Genomic DNA, 23,760 nt, shown 5'->3' with positions numbered 1-23,760 from the left:
GGGAAGGATGAGGCTGGGCCAGCCTCTGCCTTTTACAGATAAGGACATGGAGATGAGCAGAGACGAATCTGCACCTCGCTATACAGCTAGTCAAGAACAGAAGGGAACCCCCCATGTGCCATGACACGGTTTTTGAGGAAAGGAGCATCAACCTGCCCTTTTTAACCTGTCAGACTTTAATCAAGGCAGAGCCAAGACTTGCAGAAGGTCATCTTTTTTATCTGCCCAGGGCACTGGATACACACTACGTGGTTGCGTGCAGCCACAACCAGAACCACCAAAGGGGAAAATCAAAAATCTATCATCAAAGTTTACTTCATTTCATGCTAGACTAATTGTGTGCCATCCCTGGAGGGCTACAGGAACCACCAGATCGTTTCAGGGCAAAGATCACTGGAAGTTTCTACACTAATTCCTTATCCAGCACTTCCCTCCAACCACAAAAAAATTTAGGGAGCAAACATATGTGAATGAATGAGAATTCATGCAGTAAGTTAAAAAACCAACTGCTCATCTCCTCTTCCAGGCCCTCCCATCACCCCACCAAATGACTGAGTGGAAAAATCAAACAGCAATGGAAGTAGTAAGACCAGGGAGCCTCATTCCTGCCTCACAGAACCGTGGTACAAATCAAACAAGACAGTGCAAAGCGACAACATTTTAAGGCTCTGTAAAACTTGACCAACGCAGGAGGGTAGCCAGCTGATAATAAAACATCTTTTTAAAGGACTCACCTAAATTCTCGGTTTATGTAAAGAATCAGTGTCCCTGAAAATAGTCTGAAGCATCTGAGAAGACTTCAGCAGCAATACCTAAAACAATAATAAAAATCATCAGAATCAAGATATGTTATAGACATCAGATTTCGAAAAAAAAATCTCAATCTATACCTTTGGCCATTTCCCCCCACACTAAGCTTGAAAGGAAATAACTCAGGAAACAATGAATTTCCGCTGCAACACATGGGCTGGGAGTTTTCTTTACCAACAGGGAATTGAGGTCCCAAGACACTTATTTGGAAGACCTAAATTATGTTACAGTTGGCAAAGAAGCAAAACACATTATTTGCTTCCCTGTGATAGGAATGCTTAATGGCTTCGAATTTAAACAAAGATCAAATATATACATTCTCCTCCCTGCCCCCACCAACACTTAAAAATCACAGGCACTGCACTCTGATTCTTTTCAAAATCAGCATTCACAAGGTCTTGTCTTGTTCACTTTTTTTTTTCTTCCTACTTAGTTCCTATAATGCATCTGTGAAGCAGTCCCCTCCTGCTTTAGCTGTTCCAGTCTCATTCCCAGTTCCCTGATGCATTGAAGGCTAACCATTTGACACCTTATCCATGCAAACCCAATTTGAAATAGAGAAGCACCATAATCAATTGTTGAAACCAACAAAATGGGCCGGCCACAATTAACAAGCAGTAGTCTGAGTGAAAACTCATATGTGAACCAGAATAAACACGCAGCTACAGAGTCAAGTATTCGTATGAAACAGACAACGTACATGTAATCTAATCCGGGTAGTAGGTGAGACTAGTTAGTAAATGGTGGTGGTAAGCTATTTAGGGGGAGGGAAAAAACCTAGCACACGCTCTCTCTCTCTATTTAAAGAGAAGAAGCTCAAAATAGAATCATATGAGTACTAGAAGAACATACAGACGAACAATTTTATAATACAGGGATAAGAAAGGTCTTTATAACATGACATCCAAATCTGAAACTCAAGAACCAAGACATTTGGCAACATGTTTTTGAATCTCAAATACACGAAAAGCAAAAACAAATCAAAAATTTTAAAAAAAGGCACAAACCAACCTACATACTTTTGTCAAAAGATAAAATATGGAACTAGGTAAAATATTTATACAAGAGACATAGGAGTGGTTGCTATCCTTAATGCAAAAATGTCTTAAAAATTGGTAATGAAATTAATAATCCCCTGCAAAATGGACAAAGCAAATTAATCAATTTTCCATGAGAACAGAAGAGAAATAAACATATGAAAAGATACACAGCTATACTAATGATGAAAAAGTACACTTTAGAAAACTGAGGTCTTACTTTACCCGTCAGATGGGTAGGGATGCCCAAGACTGGTAAGAGCTATTGTTAACGGATGTAGCCACTCAGGTAACTATGTCAGCATGTAAAGTGTACAATGTAAAACCCTTTGATCCAGCAACCCCTCCTCCAAGAATTCACTCAGAGAATTTACCCAATTTGATTGCTGTGAAAGAAGACAGATGGAAATACGCAGCCCTGCTTATCATCACGAGGGGACAAAAAGGTAACCATCCTAAAGGTCCACAAATAGGAGATGCTAAGTAAACATGTATTTATTGATATTTATTGATATGAAAAGATCCACGATACACTTCTGAGTGAATCAAACAGGGAAATGACCAAGAACAGAATGCTTCCACTGTGTTCCTGGATGTCCTTACACGTGCCAAGAAGGATGTTTATTAAAATAGTTACGACTGCTCCCGATTATTAGAATCTTGATACAATTTTTACTTTTCTTATACTGTTCGAATTTCAAATAATGAGCCTGAGTTATTTTTTCCCAAGAATAAAGCTACTTTTTAATCTTGTGCTCGAGGGTAAAGAGACTGCACAGATTTTACCTTCCTTCTCTCACCCTAGTGACATTTGTGTCACACGTGTGCTTGTGAACACTGATCGGAGAGCTCCCTTCCTCATCTCTGGTTCCTCTCTTCAGTCCTGAGGGCCACTTCGTCCTTGCCTTTGTCCACACCTGTCCCCTTGTAAATCTCATTTATGACTCAAGCCAGCTCCAGCGGGTTTGTTAGTGGTGAACAAAGGAGTCCCGTGTAATACAGTGCTGCTTTTTCTTTTCCACCTTCTCAGTCATTCCATTCCATTTGAAAGCAGAACTGTAAATCGTGTAATCACATGAATGGAGATTTATCGTGCACAATGTCATGTATTGTTTATGACCTACAGCTCAAGTAACTGAAGCAAGCCGCTCAAAGCTAGTCTAACAAAGGCGGAAAAACTACTCTAAGAGACAGGTGGGTTCATTCCTGACTAATATGAGAACTGATGAAAAGGCTATTTGAATAAGAATGAACACAAGGAGGACACATTTATCCAGACAGGCCATTTCAATGGTTAAAATAGTCTCTATTATCATATTTTAACCACTCTGCAGATTTATTTTTATTGGGTTATATTTACAGGTGAAAAGTTTTTTTTTCCCTATTTAAACTATAAAATACAGAAACATATTCCCATAATGGGCTCATTATGTTCACTTTATCTCCAGCAAACAAATTTATTCTTCTCATTGCCCTACTCTGAAAGGTTCAAAAGTTCCATATAATACATAGAGCCCCATAATATCATAATTATAAACCTGGCTAAAAAGGCACAGAGGTACAGATCCCTTTATAGGTGTGCTGGATGCCAAGTACAAATCTAATTAATCCACCTTTATCTCCTGAAGCCTCCTTCTCTCCCCCACCCCCCGAAAATTTCCCTAGAAGGTAGATAAAGGACAAGAACCACTATCCAACCTCAAAGATGAGCAATCAAAGACTCAACTAAAGTATTGCACCTCCAGGGTGTAACCCAGACAAACCCACAGGCCAGCCAGTGCCAGCTGCTGACCCCTCCTCAGTGCACAGATGGGGATGGATGGATGGATGGATGGGGAGCCGGGCAAGTCTGCATTCGAGGCTGAGATGCATTAGGGTTTACGAGACACAACACTGCATTTGGGGGAGGCAAAAGCACAGCGGTTTCAAGTACAGTGATTGATCCTGATTCTGTCATTAATTAGTCGCCTGGCCTTATTGTGCCTTAACCTCTCTGTGCCTCAGTTTCCTCCTCCGTAACAATGCCCAAGAAAAGGGCCATTGTAAGCATTCAAGGCGACAGTATATCTAAGGCAGTCAGCAACGCTCAAGAGTCACACGTGGTCTTATGTGAGTTCCAGCTCCGTGCGAGCCTTGAGGGAAACTGCCCATAGGTTGAAACTCATTGCCTGAACGGAACACGGTCCCTAAAGAACTCTGGGATGAAGTATGTCTCTACGTAGGACACTCACCTATGTAAAAAATGCTTTTTTTACACGTGAATAAGACATGTCCAATTATATAGAAACTTACTATAAGGTACCAGGAGCTATTTCAAGGAACGAACGTTGCCTTAAAGTAGCCTTCTCTGGGTCATATGAGAAATCACTTGGCAGCTCCCAAGTTCTACCATCTTTGAGAGGCATACGGAGATGTGACCAAAAAGCAGCAAAAGACACTGGCTTGTCACCAATAGCAGGGCTTCCCTGGTTCTGCATCTCAGACCACTTCCTACCTCCTTGGGGAAGCTTACCTCTCCAAGCCCTAGATCAGCCTGTCACCAGAGCAGAGATGGTAATACCGAGACACTGCAGATGTGGAAGTGAAATCAGAATGTATGGGTGAAGTTCTTAACGCAGTGCCTGGAGCCGGGTAAGTGTCCAGGAAATGGAATATCTACTATCGGTTATCATCTTAACAGCAATAAGGAAGCAAAACACATAATAAATAATCTGGTTGAGACCATACAAGGCACCTTTTCACAGAGAGTTTTATGGATTCTGTTTTCCACATTTCACTCAGTGTAATCCCCATAGGAATGTGGGGCCAAGTTGAAGGGGATCTGAGGAGGCAAAGGGGTCTCAAAGGAGCTGCACATTGCACAGGGCTGAAATCTCACAATGGAGTACAGACCCCAAGGAGCCAAAAACACATCTGCCCTCACATTTCACTGAAAGATGGAGAACAGATGAACACCACACTCAAGTTTTGCCCTGGACCCATCGACACGAACGTACAAATCAAAAGACAGGCCCGGATGGGCACCATCCCAAGTGTTTTTGCTGCCCTACGTTAACCAAAGTGCTTTTATAAGGTAAGACCAAACAAAGCAGCAGGATATCCATTAAATTTAGCTAAAGATGAGCAGTACATACGACTCTTAGCTTGAAGTTATCACTAACATTGGACACATTTATTACTAATTGCTCAGGAATAAAATCCAACAAGAAAGAAGCCAAATAATTTTTCAGTAACCATAAAACAGAGACAGGGAGAGCCTAAGAGAGAAAAGAGGAGAAACTGTGAAAACAAAATTCTTCCAACTTCTACGACTTGCCAAGGATTTTTTTTTTCCTTGAAACCTTGAGAATGTGTTCGTTGCAAGCACAGCTCAGGGATGAAGGATGCTCAGCTTAAGGGTGTCATAAGGTATCTGCCTCCAAGGGAAAGTGCCCGATTCTCCTTTCAGGGCTTCTCTTGGCTGACTTTCCAGCTAGAGGCTGAGTTCTTAGGTCAAATGAAACTTAGTGAAGCCAAGCTCAAAGCATCAATGCCCAAGGCCTTCAGAGATGAGGAATGATATACTACCTTGCCTTCTGCAGAGCAGAAAGAAAGGCTCCAGAAATTCCTCGATACTCCTCTAAAAGCACCATTCCAGCAAACTAGGAAGAGGTGTTACATGCCAAAAAAGATTCTCAATATACATGTGGGAAATGCTGGTTTAAACCAAATGAAGGAGTTTCTCTAATACAAGAATAGTATGGACAACTTCGTGAGCGAACATTGATCATAAATAAGTTGCTCCAATCTTATTTGGACACAAATTCCTGTACTTTTTTGCAGTCTGTCTTGGTACAAGTACCCCACGCGACAGTTTGGAAAACAATGCTATAATTAGTTCTTTTATGCAAATGACGATTGAAGGCTCACTCTGCCCATTACACTCACAATCACATGAGAAGGCACAAGGCCTCTAAGGATCAGGTTAGGGGTGCAAACAATAGCAATGCAAAGTGGTGTGAAACTCTGTTTACGGGCTCGGGAAGTGCTGTAATTACACTGCTTTACCTCGCCCAGTCTTTGTGGACTTTTCCCAACTGGGCAGCTTGAGAAACGTCATGAATTCCCCGCTGTTCTATAATTCACTGTTCCCGTCTCTCACTTGCATTTATATGTCTTTATGTAACAATACAAATAAAATGAAATTAGTAACGTGAGTGGCTAGAACGTAAGTTTCATGAGAACAGGGACTCAACCTGGTACACGGCTATACCCCCAGCCCTGGAACAGTGTGGGTTCAAGGATGCCCCACAGAGTCGACTATACGAATAAAAAAATGAATAAATAAGCTTACATAAGCACATCATTAACTCATTATTTTATGGCCAAACTGGCCAAAATATACACTCTACAGTTTTCTGTTAAATTGACTCTGAAATGCTCACTCTGAAAGAATTTCCTATTTCTCTTTTCTCAAAAAAGTTTGTTTTGCCAATTTCATTCCATCATCTCCCATCCTTTGCGACCCCCACAAAAAGAAATTTTTCCTTTGACTTTTTGTTTAGAAGAAATTTTCTGTCTCTAGACTACCATATTCAGGACATTATTACAACCAATTTTTTTTTTAATAAAAGCCCAATTCACTAACATTCAAATAACAAGGAATTTCAATTAGTCAGAGCTATGAAGAGAGTCTCCCTTTGGGTGAAGGAAGAAGAAACACATGAATGTTTTAGAAAGTGGCAACTACACCAAAAAAAATTTTTTTAATCACCAATTTGCTGAAAAAAGCAACAAACCATGGAGTTCAGGTATCAAGAAATACCATAAACTACTAATTTCAATATTCTGAACAGAATGCTTAAAATTACCCTGAGAAGTTGCAACCCCTTCAGATGAACAAATAAAAACAAATGTTTTTGCTAAACTTGATTCACTAAGACAAAATAGGACAATGCATTTTAGAACAATTAATAATTCTGCTTTTTCTAGAAATGTTAATTATGTGAAGTGATAGAGGTGTTAGTTAATGTTACATTGGTAACCCTCTTGTGATATAGAAATGTATCAACACCTATAAAATGTATCAAATTAACACCATGTACACCCTAAGCTGACACAATGTTACATGTCAATTATTATCTCAATAAATAAAAATTAATTAATACATATTAACAAAAATGTTTACCTAAAATAAAAATAGACCCAAGGATGGATGAATGGATAAAGATAATATGATATATACATCTAATGGACTATTACTCAGCCTTGAGATAAAGAAAATCCTGTCATATGCCACAACATGGATGAATCTTGAGCATATTATGCTAACTGAAATAAACCAGTCACAAAATGACAAAAAAAATTCTGCTTTTCCTTTAAGGGGAAGAAGAGGAAAGAGCAGGAAAATAGTATTTTACTTCTTCCCTGGTCATTCAGAAAATTAAACTGATTGGACCCTTCCCACCCCTGTTCCCCCTACAAAGCTGTCAATGGCCAGGGTGTTCCTGTTTGGTAGTTCCCAACTTTCTGTTGGGCGACATTCCCATCTACTGCAGCAGCCCTGCCCAGTGCCACCCGCGGGCCAGCTCCCCTCCACCCCAGAGTACACCATCTAGGGCAGTCATTTGAGTTTGTCCCCAGCTCCCGGCTCCAGGAATCTCTGGGGCTCACTTCCTCGCCCCGCACCTCGCCCGTCCTGGAGTCAGTGCCAGCACCACCGAGGCCACACTCCCCCTTGGACCCTGCACCTGCAGTGCTGCTTCCCTGCAGAGGCCTCTGACCTCCCGTCTCCCGTGCCTGACACAGCCCCCCACACCTCTGCTCACCTGGCAGCCCATCAAGTTCACCTACTCCAGGGAGACTTCATTGAATGATATGTATTCCACACTAGACTGTGAACTCCCAGGGGGCAAGAGCTGTGGCTCCCGTCCGTAGGCTCGGAGCACAGTCCCTAACACCCATTAAGTGCTCGATAAATATCTGAAGAATTAACAAATATATCTTAGATAATTAATAAGGCACTGGGGATGAGAGCAAGGGGCTTTAAGAGGCTGGGGTGCAGCAGCAGGGTCTGGATGGCGTCGGGGTGTATGTGTGTCCATGCACACCCACACTGAAGAGAACAGGCTGCCTCTCTCCAGGATCCTCTTTCCTGGTACCTCAAGGTCAAGGTTGCAGTTAAAAACCCCCTGCCCACCTCCCCGTTTCCTCTTTTAGTCCCGGGGACTGGCCGATGACTCGCTCTCCTGCCACAAACCTAGTGTCTGAGTGAGCATCTCTCCTGTTCGGCCTGTTGTCAATCAGGGAAATACAGCATTTCATACTTATACCTTTTTTCCCATCCCGAAAGCAAGCAAAGGCTTCTTGAGGTTTAACGATTACAGAAATGGTACAACAATATGTCCCTCTATACTACTCCCCATCCGAACCCCTCAAGAGCATCCGTTATGCTCACTCCAGCTTGGACCCTGTGGGAGAGCACAGAGTCAGGCAGAGCACCTACAGTGGAACCTGAGACACAGGAAGAGACATGTGTTGCTCGTCAACCATCAGTGCATTTCCGTCAGGAAGGTGAGGTTAGAGGCTGCAGCATTCACCCATACACTGGATCCTTGTTCAGCACTGAAAAGAAATAGGCTCTCAAGCCATGGAAAGACATCGAGAAAACTTAAACGCAAATTATAAGTGAAAAGCCAATCTGAAAAGGCTACGCACTGCATGCTTCCAACCAAATGACATTCTAGAAAAGGCAAAACTATGGAGACAGTAAAAAGACCAGTGGTTGCCAGAGGTTGGGGGCTGAGGGGAGGGATGAACAGGCAGAGCACAGAGGATTTTTAGGGCAGTGAAACTACTCTGCATTATACTACAATGGTGGATACATGGCATTATGTATTTGTCAAAGCCCCTAGAATGTCCAACACCAAGAGTGAACCCTAATGCTAAGTATGAATCTTATGTGATTACGAGATGTGACAATGTAGGTTCATCAATTGTAATGTATGTACCCTCTGGTGAGGGATGGTGATAATAGGGGAGGCTGTGTGTGTGCGAGGTCAGTGGTTTCCTGGGAACTGGGCTTACCTTCTGCTTCTTAGTTTTGCTGTGAACCTGAAAGTACTGCAAAAAATAAAGTCTAAGAAAATAGAAATAAAACGAGCCAGAAGAAGAGGGGGAGGTGTGGTGCTACACATGCCCCCCCCCCCCCCCGCCAGGAACCAAAGCCAGGGAAACTCCTCTGGCAGAGCTGGGGGAGGTTTAGAGTGAGACAAGGTGGGCATGGCCCATAGGAGCAGGGATGGAGGATCTGGGGTCCAGCCAGACACCCGGCCAGCTGGACATCACTTACACACAGCAGAGCAGTGAGGGTGAACAGGGGCTGCCCACACAGAGCTTCCACCTGCTAGAACTGAGCTGAGAAGCTCTATCCTCCCCCACTTTTATTGTCGCTGCCATCTCAACCTTTAATCTGAGGGCCACTCCTTCATGCTAGCACCTCAAGAACTTCTTCTGTACTTTCGTAATTCAACTGAGGAACATGAGGAGAGAATAAGACTTCCTAAGGGGTAAACCATCTAATTTTCCATGCCAATGAAAAACCCATCAACTCTAATGGAATATCCCAGCACTGTGGCCAAGAGAAGGAGTGGCCTTCCCATTTGGAGACTCGTTAAACTCCTGTGAACAAGCATAATGGCTCGTTCTTCCAGCCCTCAAAGCCCGGCTGCCCAGGGGCTGTGAGCCAACATATGACAACATAAAAGTCAGAGGAAGAATTAAGGTGCACTGTGAAATTTCATCAGGCTCTGGGCAACCTGAAATAGGTATTACAAACAAGAACATGGGGCCCTTTGGGAAGATGGTTTGGCTAATCAAGAACAAGTAAGCTACTCAGGTATACATAATGTGGCAATCAGAGACACTTATTTTTTAACAATAAGAACTTGCCATCACTTGGCTCTGATTAGCTGCAATTGTATCCCTCAGAATTCATCTTTCCAAAGTAATTTGGCTGCCCGAATATCTCTTACTATGTGCAATCTGGTCTTCAAGAATTGCCACCTGATTCATTTTCCAAAAAGCTAAATCCCTCTTATCTGTGCTCAACTGGTCAATGATTCTTCTTTACAGATTCGTTTAGGTACTTTTCATTCAAAACCAAAATACCCCACACCAAACAGTCCTTTTGTTACTGAAGCTTCCTCCTCCTCTTAGAACATTCTAAGAATTAAATCTCCTGAGCCATATGTGTCCTCCTCCCTGTCCCCGATCTGTCATTCCAAGTTCCCCCTTTTCCAAGCAGCCTTCTTTCCCATGTGGTTTCCCCTGCTCATGCTGTTCTCTCAGTTTTCATGGGTCTTGGTAAATTTCTCTGCGTAATTTGGCAATTCATTATATCATATTGTACGCCTTCTAATATTGGTTTCCCAAGGTTCCACAATGACACTAGTTGAGGCATCCTCAAGTGCCCGGCATGGAGCCTGGCACTCAGTCACACAAGGCCAGTGGCACCCTGGTTTCCTTACACCTATGCTGAGTGCTCATGGGCCATGTGGTCCTTTGAGCCTCACTGCAGGAGAACCTCCCTCACAAGCCAGCCTAAGGTCCACATAGGCGTAAGGCCTGGCGTAAAATACACCTGAAGCAGACACTGACTTTCTTGTCCACGTACGTGACCTCTAGGCTCTGGAACTAGAATCAAATCTCTGTAAGAGCACAATCAGGACTCACATCTTTCCTGACTTCTTCAAGGCATTTTCACAGACTGGAATGTCCAATAGATGGTTTTCAAGTTAACGGTAGTTATTTTCGAATAATGGAAATCCAGAGCTTTTTCTTTACACCTTTATGCACCATCTAAATATCTAAAGTTTTCTATTAAAAATTCAAATAGATAATAAAGAGAATAATAAAGCCCTAAGTACTCATTACCCAGCTTCAGCAACTATCAACTCATAGTCATCCCCATTTCATCCAGATCCCCCTTACTTCCTTGTGCAAATCTCCTTCACTAGAGATGATTCCAGCTCTCAGGCCCTTTCAATGTTAACTGTCTTATAAAACTAGTATTTTTAAATCAGAAGAATGCTTAATGAAGCTGTTTGCACTTAGGAAAAATAAAAACTCCACGCTTTTCCAGTAAAGTTACGGCCATCTCTCCGTCCCCGCTGCACACAGCAAGACACAGATGACCAAGACAGGCTGAGCAGGTGTGAGTTAGGGTTCCCGGCAGCACAGGGCGCCCCCACGCCCCCTCCCCCCAGACCCCTGCTCCTAAGGAGGAAGTCAGGGCATGAGGGTTCTGAGGCTCCCAGCTCAGCTTAGACACAACTAGGACTTTCTACTTCCCTTTTATGTGTTCCTCTGTCATTCCCAGCAGTGGCTCCGCTACCTAGAGTAACTTTGCCTCTACTTGTTCTTTGCTAATAAAAACAGAATCAAGAAGTACCTAGCTTTCAAACAGCAAAGTCTTCTGTAGGTACAAGTTGCCTACATATTAACTTTTCATTAAAAAAGAATCATTCCATTATCTGTTTTTTCTTCAAATAAAAAACAAAAATACAAAGCAGCGTCCTGCTTGATTCTCTCCCTCGGTCTCTGTCCTCACGGAACAAGTGAAGGCAAATCTTGCACTCCCTCCTCGCCCTTGGGTGCGATTAACCAGCCCGTCCACAGAGCTGACCTGCAAAATGTCACTGATGCAGGTGGCCAGAGGCCTTTGGGGAGGGGATACCTCTCCAGAGGGGTCCACCAGCTGTCCCCTCTAAGGTAACTGTGAAATCATTTAACATTATTTTGGACCAAATCAGAATTCAAATATAGAACCACTTGAGTAATTGTGCAAATTATCTCCCTCACTGTGGACTCTCTCTCCATCTGCACAGCAACTTGCTGTTTGTGGCCATAGACCACCCGCTGGGGAGCTAATCCAAATCGAGACTTGCAGTGAGGGTCAAGTCCACCGATTCTGAAGACTACATAAAGAATATAAAGTAACTCATTAGTAAATTTTTTATTACATTTTGAAACGTTAACATTTTGTATGTACTACGTTAAATAAAACATTAAAATTAATTTCACCTTTTTTAATGTGGCTGCTGGAGAATTTTAAATTATATATGTCTCAGATTACATTTCTAGCACACAGCTTTTCTGGATTCTGATTCCTTTCCACAACAGCATATACAGGCTTCACGTCAACCCACCATAACTAGTCTTATTTGAATACAACCCTAAAGCTAATATTAATTCACTTGGACTTCTCTTTGGAATTATTTTGTCTACTTCCCCTAACGGTTCCTGCCAATTCCCATTAAGATTTAAATATTTAATTTAAGTGTTCCAGTAAGACAATCACAGTTACCTTGAGCGTAAAATATCACATAATCACCAGATAGACCTCTTCAGACTGAGAGTTAAAACACTTAAATGCTGTGCTATTTAAAAAGCAATTCCCAGTCTCTATTTTTTTAATCTCACAATCAGAATATAACATTTCTTCTGGCTGTTATGACTTTGAGTATTAGAATTTCACTCTACGCAGCTGAGAAAATATTCAAACCCACGTTTCTCCCACAAGACAATGGAGGGCTGGGCATTCTCCACAAACCAGGAGGGAAGCCACTTACCTGCCTTTTATTGGTTTCCAAAGGACCAAAATGATGACCATCTGACTCAACTGAGGGTTGAACACTGATGCTTTTTCCTTTTTTTTTTAATTGCAGTATACTGAGTTACCATGTGTCAGTTTCCAGCGTATTGCATAATGTTTCAGCCGTACATATACATACATATATTTGTTTTCATATTGAACACTGATTTTTCTTTAAAGGAAAGTTGAGCAAACATTACACCCAACCTCTGAAGGTAAGTAGACTTTAACGTGCTTCCCAGCTGTGCTTCTTTGAAATCAGCGGAGATCAGAGTAAGTTGGAGTAATTTGGTTAAAAAAAGAAAGTGACTCCATGGAAATTGATGAATGAAGTGTCTAGCCCACTGCTCCCCACAGGGTGGTCCACCCACAACTCGTTTGTGGCTGTTCTGCAGTAAGACAAGTGCAGAAGTTGAGAGTAAACATTTACAGCAACGCGACAAGGTGTTTATGTTGGTTGAATGTAACAAAAATAAAAGCATTTATATTTTGCATGTCTTTTTTTCAAATATTTCATATCTATCCTATTTTTTATTGACAAAAACACATTACCCACCGTTCCTTTCAGAAACACTCATCTAGACCAACTCACCAGAATCCTCCCTTTTTCTGGTCATTTCATTCTACATTTGTAGGCGTCGAGGGGGCAGGCGGTAACTACAGGGGAGAGGGAGCTGAGACCATGTTTTTAGGCAAGGAGAAACCACCGCTTAGGAGAGCATGAATAAAGCAGAACTATTTCCATGACCTAGCTAGGATTAGGGTCCCTAACACTAGAGTACTTTTACCTCTACAATTACAATGCTATATTTCTTCAATTACAAAATGCCAATGGGTTATCAGTCACATTAGGATACAACACAGAAGTGATGGGTCCCACCTGAACATTAAATTATATACAAATTAAAGTTCACATGTGGAATGATTACACCTCAACTAAACAAAAATGTCAAGTGTTCATCAAACACCCAGGGAAATTAAGTAATGGTGTTTTTTTAAAAAGCCTTCTAGGTGGAAGCTAAAAGCTAAAAATTTCTAGGGGAGTAAGGAGCCCATTAGTAAGTGGCAACCATGAACAAAATGTTCTCAGGGACAGAAAAAAGAAGAGGCAGCCCCTGAAGAATTCACAATTGAGGTGGCAAGACAGATGGTACCCAAAATATCAAGGAGCAGAGAGTTAAGCAGCTTAAGCATCAAATGACTCTCACTGGCGGTCAGCTCAATTACACTGGGTCTCAAAACTCCTCCTCAGTCTTGCCCCAGCCAACGGACAGGATCCTAAGAAGGCTGCAGCCTTCCCGGAGCCTGTGGCCCAAGGCTCGGGGCTGAGCAAGGAGTCAGGCAGCCGTGTTCCGACCCCGCGGCCGGCAGTCACCAGCTGTTTGTGCCTGGGAAGCTGCTGCTTCTCTGAGCCTCGGTGTTCTCATCTATAAAAAGGGTTAATAACACATATCCCTCAGGGTTTCCAGGACAGTGGGTTTTGATGCTAAAAAACATTCAGGCAGTTGGGCAAGTTGTAGACCGAAGGGAAGGAGAAACCACAGCCAGAGGAGAAGGATTCCGGGAAAAGGGAGGCCTTGGGGAGATGGGGAAAAGGAGGTCCTTTCCCCCCAGGGCTCTTCCCTCACACTGGACACTGGCAGGGAGAGAGGACGGAAGCAGGGCAGGAGGCACCTCAGGGACCACCGTTTTCCATGTGGGATGGGAGGGGTGTTCTCTATGAAAAGTGAGTGCCAAGGAGAAGGTGGAGTAAGGGGACTCAAAGCAAGGTGAGAAGTCTGCACGCCTCCCGGGAGAACCTGAGCGTGTGTGGACCAGGCGCGGAGCAGGGGCAGTGGCTCACGGTGTGTGCGGTCACTGGTCCCTAATGATGTCCCCAGAGGAAACCATGCGGCCTTCACTCCCCAAGGCTCAGGGCAAAGGCATCGGGAAGCTCGGTCCCGGAGCCAGGAGGAAGTGAAAGCAGGGCAACCTACCAGAGTGGGAGCAAAAGGAGGAGTTTCGACAGGGAGGTTTCAGTGAGGTCAAAGAGCAGAGGGTGGGGGGTGCCGCCAAGGTGCACAGAAACTGCCAAGGGGGCGCTCTTCTGGGAAAACCCACACCTGCCTCAGGGTGTGAACAGTTAAGCCAGAAGGCCAGGCCTGGATGGAGAGCCAGCCAAGGGTCAGCGAGTAGTTCACAGGCGCCCCTGCCGGGGTGCTGCAGCTGCCCGCCAGGCAAGAGATGGGGGAGGTGGCAAGGCCCACGGGTGGGGGCTGAGCTCCCTGGTTTAGCCGGGCATGGGGGGGGGGAGGGGCGCAGCACATGGCTCGGGAGGAGCCACGGGGCAAGCTGGCACAGGGCAGGAGGAGGTGGACTTGCAGGAAGGGCAACTGGGAGGTGGCAGCAGTGAGTCAGCTCCCTCCTCCAGACCCGGGGCCCTCGGGAGTGTGGGACAGGGAACACATCCCCAGGGAGGCCGGCCAGGGCAACAGTGACTCAGGAAGGGCAAGGGCCAGGAAGGAGCCTGGAATGAAAGTGCTGGAAAGCAGCATTCCAGGCTCCGTGTTGTCACTCACACAACGCTTGGTCACTAGGTACTCATGCACTAGGTTTTCATGTACTTCCAGACCTCTGGCTGCTACCACACATACTGGCATAGAAGAGTCCGGCAGAGAGTAGGTTAAAAGGCTTCGTTGAAAGGGGGAAGGCGGGGGTGGGAGGGTGGGGGGAGGCAGACGGCAGGCACCTAAGACCAGGTATGTGCTGAGGAGTGGCCAGGCAATTCAAGGTAACTGCCAGCTCAGTATTTCCCTTGCCTGTAACCCACATCAAGCCAGAGAACCTGGAAGGAAGAGCTCACAGAGTCAGAAGACAAGCAGGTACCTATTATGTTCCTACCTGCCCTGGGCGCAGCACCTCCACCTATCTACACGCTGGACACAAAGCGAGTGAAGACGGTTTCCGGAACCTGTCCTGCCCTTGCACCCGGAGACTAAGACGAGTATCCAGTAGACTAAAAGAGACCAAGTCAACCAGAGGCAACACTTATGTAGTATAACGGCGTTTAAATAATGCTGGTTCATTTATTTTTAGAGACGATCATTATGTTTAAGAAAAAAGCACCAGGCTTTCAGAGCTACATACTGAAATATATACGGATGAAATGCAACGCTCAGGACACTCACACTCATCAAGTGGGTGCAGAAGGGGGCGCTCTTGGTGAAACAAAATGGGTTGTACATTAACCATCACTGAAGCGAGGTGATGGGTACACGGGAGGCTGTACTGGTCATTCTAGTTCAGCAGATGTTTCCAATTTCCAATTAAAAACCAAAAACAAATGAGAGGCAACATATGAAGGTACAGTCCTTTTTTTTAACTTTTTTTTATTGAGTTATAGTCTTTTTACAATGTTGTGGCAATTATTTGCAACCTAATTGTGTTTAGTCTGATGACAGTACAGCAGCAAACTCGAAACTCTGAAAATGTGTTGAAATGATGAAAATGCCTAAGGCTTTAAAGGTAGATCAACAGTTCCATAGGAATAGAGTCTTTTCTGTAAGTTTTCTAAGGAAGCAAGACTAGCTGGCTGTACATACATGCAGTCACGCTTGAGATGGTCCGGGAACTACATCTGCTCAAACAGTGTGTCACCTTGACATCCAAGTTTGGCACCTTCCCCTCCGATGACATGAAGTAAGTTTGACTGATTCACAGGTGTGATGGGCAATAGACTCCTGTCATGCTTTGCTGCTCAGCTGAGGAGTCAAGCAATGGAAAGGTGCCAAGTGTCAGGCACCGCCAGTGTGACTGGCATCCCCATCTTAAAGCCACCAGAGGAATGGCAATAAGCCAGGGGAGGTGCATAATACCTGCTCTAAAAGGTAACAGCCAACAATGTTGATCTGATCATCACCTACCGCCCTCACTTCTGTGAGACTCACATCGTGACCATATTGAGCACAGCTGGGTTGAAAGACAACTCAAGAAATAAGAGTGAAAGTAAGGCAATCCAACCACCACGCCTCCCTACCCCACACAGACAGACACATGCAGACAGACACACGCACACATCCTTACCCTTCCATCACCAAACTCAGGACACCTTACACACTGCCACTCTGCAAAGGATCAGCTTAAGTCAGTGGTTCTTAGCCAGGGGTGTGTTTGCCCCGCAGGGGATGTCTGTCATTGTTTGGAGACATTTTTAGTTGGCACAACTAGGGAGGGGTGCCACCGGCATCTGATGGTTAGAGGCCAAGGACACTGCCCAACATGCTCCCGTGCACAGGGCAGCCCCACACTACAACCAACTATCTGACCTAGAAGTCAATGGGCCAACATTGAGAAGACCTGCCTTAAGCAATCAAAATTAAGGAAGATTCAGGCTTGTTTAGAGAGAGAGGATCATATTGGTGTTCACAAGCCCTGTATTTACATATTTCTAGCAATATTCTTTAACCAGATGTGGTATTTGATGCCATGCCCCCTGGGGTAGCTCTTATTTTTTGTTCACTAACACAAGAGGGGCCAGACACTTGAGAAACTACAACTGCCAAGACAAATATTTGCTTCTTTCCAACGGCCATGTTTACCCAAGATTTTTCTGCCCTTGGTGAACTGGAGACCAGTTGGCTGTTGACACACTTGGAATAGAGCCAGGGAATAGTCTGGCATCCTTTCCCACAGTGGGCAAGAGGGGTGGGTTTCAAGAAGACCAATGTCTAAAAACCACCTAAGCTTTTGGACAGAGCCTCTGAAACCACGTTGGAGACACGTTTCTATCAACAGGGCAAGGCTGTTAACATTTTCCCCTGCAGCGTGGATCTTGGGAACAGGAGAAGGAAGGGCAGTGGCACGAGGAAAACGACACAGAGTGGCAAGGAAGAGGGAGAATGGTGATCACCAAACAGTTTAACAGCGTTTTCACCAGAAAAAGGCAGAAAGGAGAACAAACTCACACCTAATCACTGCTCCATCAGCTGCAGTTTTAAAGCTGGGAGAGACTGTCTTTAGCTTGACTGTTAACCCTGAACTAGAACTCACAACCGACCTCCACAGTGACCAGTCATAGATTCTCTTCTAGTCTGGTTTCTACTCTCTACCTTCCCACAGGTGGCCCGTGTGTGTAACAGACACGTCTGGCAACTGAAACAGCGACAACTCATCTGTACCATCACAAAAATTCCCTCACGTGCCACAGAGCTGCTTTACTTCACAGCCATTCATTCCCCTTTATCACCGAAATTCAACTGTGGTTACAGCTACTACCAACCAAGTCCACCTGCTTAGATGAGAAGCCGAGAGATTTCCCACTAAAGACTGTGCCAACTTCACATGTGAACTCTTGACTGCTCTCCAGTCAAGGGAGTCTGGGTGCCAAGGTGTACCTGAGATGGCAAACCTGATCTCCTGGCAACCCCGGCACCGATGCCCAGGCTCACGTCTGCCCCGGTGGGAACTTTCTTAAGTCTCCCGGCTTCTCCTGGGAAGGAGCTGAGGCACTAGACACAGAAGGTCAGACCAGAGACATCCTGCTCCAAGTGTCCATGACTGTGGGATACACATGGGGGAAAGTCCACCTCTGAAGGCCCAGGTCTCAGTCACCCTCTTGTCTCACGCAAGACGTGTGGCTACAGGTCTGGCCCCTCGGTCTCCATTCCTCATCTGTGAAAAAGGCACAACCTGTTTATAGCCCCAGCTTTTGACAATATTAGGACATGGGCAATAATCTGAAAAGTTAAAACACCACCACTGAGGATGGGCATACGGTTATTTTTTTTAGAAATTAAATGCCCCTCTGAACAATTGTACTGGCCCAAAAAGTAGGAAGTGCACACAGAGCACTGGGTTAGGTGCTGAAAACACAAGAGCTCGGCCAGTCTCTGCCACAGAACCATCCCCCAGCCCAGAGGGAGGGAGACCCACAAACAAATAGCTACAAGATAACGTGATGCACCGGGGGTTGGGGGGTGGGGAGGGGTTGGTCCAAAGTGTTCTGGGGTGATACTGGTCATGGAACCTGAAGGACCTGCAGAAGGTTCCCACAGGAGCCAGGTGGAGCTGACTCCGGAGAAATGGCAGAAAGCACACCTGACACACTGGAGAGGGACAGCGGCAATTGGGCACAATATGCAAGAAGGAGCTCAAAGGCGTGGTGTTTTAAAAGAAAAGGCGCATTTCAGGAAGGCTAGACCAGGGAGCAGAGGAGGTGCAGCCAGAGGGTGCGCACCACCACCTGCGTGAGTGCAACTCTGTAGCCACAACCAACTGCAAGTTAAAATGAGGGCCGCCACCCAGGGACACGGGGACTCAGGCGACCTTCTCAGCGACCCCTTGTCACACAGTTCCTGCCCTCCTGGTGCCTGGAAATGAGGCAGGAGATAAGGCAGCAAGACACACGGGCAGGAACCAACCAAAGTGGTTTCCAGGAAAAAAAGAATTCAAGATCGTAAGGAGACAAGGCTATAATAGAAACATATTTATATGATATGGGGTGTCAGTTGGCTCTAGAGAAAAATAAAATCAGAACATATAGTGAGTTTAAAAGGAGAGAATTTCCCCCAAACCCTTTGGGTGTACCTATTCTGCACCAGGTCTCAGGGATGTGAAGATGAGTAAGACACGGTCCTTGGCATCGAACAGAGACGGCGAGGTGGGGGGTGGGGAGGTCAGGACAGGATGGAGGACAGGGGCCTCCCCCGACTGGGGAAGGCTGCTCAAGGGAGAGGATGTTCAATTCTGCAGACTGAGAAGAGAGGAAAGGGGGTAGAGGTGGGCGGGATACTGTAAGCCGGAGAGCTCCTGAGAGGGGCAAGACCCTGGCACATCAGGGAAGCCTCAAGTGGTTCAGACAGGCCAAGCCAGGGGGTCGGGAATATTCTGGAAGGAGATGAGGCAGGAGTGGTGATCTGAAGCCTGAGGACAGCAGACAGCAGCATGCTACTAGGCGTAGGGCAGAAAATGATGCCCTTTGTCAAGAAAAGAGAAATTTATGTCCACGTTTTCCTGAATCCCATACAGTGTTTGGCTCGTTAAGTGTCTGGAAATGTTGGCAATTGTTCGTGGAGTGTCAGAACCCCGCCTGCACTTTCGGTTGAGTAACGCAGGCGAACGGCGGCGGGTCCAGCCACAGGACTTCCTAAAGGACTCTGATGTAAGGTAAACTCACCTGTAAAATGGTCCCCTGGCAGAGACACTAAGGAAGGCAGCAGAATTACTCCACGTGAGGCTCTGGCCCCTCCGGTGAACGCCTTAACTGTTAAGGAGAGGGCTTAAGGAAATGCAGACACACCCGCAGAGGAGGGGCCCGCTGGGGCGTGTCACATTCCTTTGAAAACAGGGCCCCTGCAGTGATTCGTGTAATCAGACCAGAGACTGGACTACAGAACTCTGCTTCCCATTTACAATATCACACTCCTGCCCAGGAAACCCCACCCGGGCTTTTGTTTGGAATTCCTTCTCCTTGATTAGGTGTAAGCCCTATTACTCAGGCCACTCCAAAATAATGCCTGGGTCTGATGAAGCCACAAGGCGCAGCATTAGAAACCGACTTCTGTGAATCAGGCAGCCTAGCTCTTTTCTTCTCTGTCATTTTAGAATGGTGATTTCTTTTTCATTTCCTACTCTGCAGAGGAAAGGGGGAAGCAGGGACATTCTGTACAAACGGAAAGGCAAATCGTTTTTGACTCTCCAGGAAGAGCCATGCCAGCCCAGGGGACACTCCTGGATGCTCACACAGCCTCTCGCTGCCTTCCGGCCCAAGGCCTCGCCTCCGCTCTGCACACTCAGCTGGTGAAAGGTGGTGACAGAGGCCGCAAAGCCGAATCTGTGCACAGAATCTTTGCAAACGCTGTTCTCAGCGGAGCCGTTCCTCACTCTCTGCCTCCTGGCAGGAACGGCAGTGCTGTGCAGGAGTGCTATCTGGCTGCCTTCTTTACATACTTCAGCTAGGATCCAACCCCAGAGGAGGGCTGAGCCGCAGGGTGGGGGCTCACAGGCCCGTTGGAAGACATATTCCAGAATGGCTGACATTTCTTTCGAGGAAACATAGAAGTTATAGGTAAATATCGTTTCAAAGCAGTGCGTACTAGAATTGGCAAAAAGAATACATCACATCATTATTGAGCAAATACTTGAGGAGTGTACGAGAAAGGTTCAGAGGTCCCTCTGATCAGAAGGAGCCTGCCCCACCTCCTTCCCTTCCCCCCACCCAGAGCTGTCTGGCAGGGCTGGAGCTCTGACCCTAAGGCAGCTGACCCACTGTCAGGCCAGGGATCTCCTGTATGCCACCTGGCTCTAACAAGCCAATTTTGGCCGAGATTGTCCCCAGTAACTCTGAGCCCTTCTACTTAATGGAACCCTAGCGGGGAGGTTGAAAGGTTAGGACATCAAAAAGGCCAGGGTACGCCTTGCAAGTTCAAGTGCGTAACAAGAGGATCAAGGACACCCCAAGATAGGCCCAGAAATGCAGTAACCCAGGAGAGCACCCTGAGTGTCTCAGCCCAGTTTCCCCGGAGCCCCAGGGCTCCTGTATTTCCCATCCTGTGACGTCCAAGACGACACACAGAAACCTTCCCTGTTGACCAAACTGGTGTGAATGGATTTCTACCACCACCAAAGACCCCTGGCTGAAATAAATCACCCAGTACGTGTCCAGCGCTATCTTAGAGATGGTAAGGCAGACAAAACCTCTTTCTGGGTAACTGCAGAACACAGCAGCAGGGCTGTAAGAAAGTGTTAGTGATGTAATACACACAGTCTGGCTAAAGAGTGGAGGGCACAGCTCGCTTTGGGCCAGGTTTGCCAGAGAACGCTCCTTACAAGAGAAAGGACCCCAACCTACCCAGGAAGGGTGTTGCTGAGCACTGAGGACGAAGCTCATAATCCCTCTGTGGAACAAGACTTCATTATAATTCCTCTGGGCTGAGGCCATATCCGCTGGCCTCAGTTACTCAGACCGTAGCCCACACAGAACTGGGAGAGGTTCTGGCTGGCAAGCTCTCCTGACTCAATTTTTGGTGATCCTAGTGAAATACTGCAATTCCCCGGGGTAGGCTACTTGGCGCTCCCTTTTTCATCACTGGCCTCACACAGCAAGACCAGGGGCACGTCAGGCTGCTGGGAGATCCTGCCTCCGAAGTCCTCCTGGGCTGCCTTCTTGTTCACATCATGAGCAGAGGGGGAAGGGGCTGTCCATTCACAGCCGTCCAAGTAAATCTACATCCTGAACTTGTGATAGGTACTCAGGGATGAAGGTGGGAGCGGAGATGGAGAACAAGTAAAGACAATGACAAAAATTGGTCCTTAAGAAGCTTGTCATTTATTAGGAAATAGAACATGTCCATGACTGACCCAATCACACGCATGCACATCCTAACTGCTGTAAAATGCATGTAGAATGGATAAGGAAATCGGTTTTAAATCCTGTATTCGAGGAAATTTTCACTGAGAGATGCAACTGAGTTGGAATATAAAAATGCCCAAAGTTACGTAGGCGAGATCAATATTACTGTGCAGACATGATTTAAATTAGTAAAATGAATGACAATGATGGCTTTCAAGGATTTTTTTTTAAAGCAGCAAAGTGTATTCTTTCATTGTAATTTTACTCAGAAGCCAATAAGCAAGGTAGTTTCATAGAAGCAGAGCTGCTCTGGCTGAAATGAATAAGACCTGGAGCCCCGGGTTGTGCAGCTATGCAGGGGCCTGAGAATCACAGTCAGAAACCCCTTCCTGTAAATCTATTCGGGCTGCTGTCTTTCAGGCACATGTGGTAATTTAAAATTTACCTAGCGCAAGTGTTCCCAGGTAGTAGAATGGACGAGCAGAAAAGGATGGCTGCTTACAGGTAAGGACTGAGGTTACATTCCGAGCCTGTGCTTGTAACTCTGCCAGCCCAGCTCCGGCAACCCAGATGCTGACCCCTCAACCACATGAAACTGCTGGGCTACCACCTTGCATGTTGTGTGTCATTCTCTTCCTCTTTTACATCTGGCTCTTGACATCTCTAAATTCACTGCTCCCGTGCAGACCTCAGAGTCCCAGATCAGATGTAAAGATCTGACCATTAGTAAGGATTTCTGAATCCCAAGCCTACCAATTTATTCTGTGGGCAGTGTGGCTCCATCTTCTTAAGGAGAACATGACTTTTATACCCAAAGACTCCACCTTAGCCTAGGTCACAGCCACTGGCTAGACTCCTCTACTGAATCTACACCCTTCAGAAAAATCAGACCAACAGGTTCATGTAAATCAGCCCAGCAGGGAGAGTATAGCTCAGTAGTAGAGTGCGTGCCTAGCATGCACGAGGTCTCACGTTCAATCCCAGGTACCTCTATCAAAAGTAGTAAAAAATTTAAAAAATAAGTCAGCCTGGCTCAAAGTGTGCTCCAAGGGTTGCTGCAGAGGTCCTGTGATCCAGGAAGTCCTCAGAGGCTCCTATACGCTGTGACTTCCTTAGGGGAATCAAGTAGGGGCACCTCAATGAATTAGGAACATTTTGTGTGTGTCGCACATCCCACATCACTGCCAAGTCCTTTGGGAAACAATCAGTGCCTTAAACATTTCCCCTGATTATAGTCAATTTGATATTTTCTTATAAATAAGTTGTCTTTCCTATAAAGACAACTAAATCAGAAACGTATGGAAATAAGCAGTAAATGGTAGAGTCCAAGTAACGTCCCACTAAAATGAGGAAGACGGCAGGATGCCTGCTATTTCTGTTCAACATTTTACTCTGCCCTCTAACCGATGCAGAGAAATCAAGTAAGATAAAATGTTAGGAAGAAGGCAGGCCTTTTTCATTTCTTGTTAATCAAATGCCTGTCTGCCTAGAATCTAGCTGATTATAGATGGTCGGATACAGTAACCATTTGGAAAATGTCATTTTTAAAAATTCCACTCATAATATCAAGAAGGGACAGAAGGGAGGAAGGGAGAGGGAGGAAAAAAAAAACCACCCAGAAATAAACCTACTTATAAATACACCAGCTCAGTCTCATTTTGTATTTTACTGAAGGACATAAAAGAGGATACAAATAATGGAGAGAATTACCGTTTCTCAGATGGGAAGACTGAACACTGTCAGACAGCAATTTAAAAAATCAGTATGATCCAGCCAACACAGCAACAGGATGTTCCGCAGAACTTACAAAGCTTATCCTGAAGTTTAACTGGAAGAGAAAAAGCTTCAGAACGGCTAAAATATGTTTTTTAAAATAATGTCGAGAAACTCATCCTGACAAAACTAAACACACTGTAAAGCTATAGCAACTAAAACGATGTGATATCATCACA

At 45.4% G+C, this 23,760-nt stretch overlaps 1 protein-coding gene across 8 annotated transcripts in view; it reads right to left on the bottom strand.

Annotated features, from left to right (window-relative positions):
• TLN2 (talin 2) overlaps positions 1–23,760 on the bottom strand; it is a 395,955-nt gene that overhangs the window by 231,717 nt on the left and 140,478 nt on the right. For 6 of the 8 annotated variants that reach the window (XM_074366238.1, XM_074366233.1, XM_074366231.1 and 3 more), the window contains one exon: positions 735–812. The exons of the other annotated variants lie outside the window; for them this stretch is intronic. The gene's annotated coding sequence lies outside the window, so the exon portion shown is untranslated. The remainder of the gene's footprint in view (positions 1–734; positions 813–23,760) is intronic. 8 annotated transcript variants of the gene reach the window in all.

This window comes from Camelus bactrianus, chromosome 6 (assembly GCF_048773025.1).
Source record: "Camelus bactrianus isolate YW-2024 breed Bactrian camel chromosome 6, ASM4877302v1, whole genome shotgun sequence".
Classification (NCBI taxonomy): Eukaryota; Metazoa; Chordata; class Mammalia; order Artiodactyla; family Camelidae; genus Camelus; species Camelus bactrianus.
The sequence above is the reverse complement of the archived record's forward strand: the minus strand, read 5'-3'. Positions and strand labels throughout refer to the sequence as shown.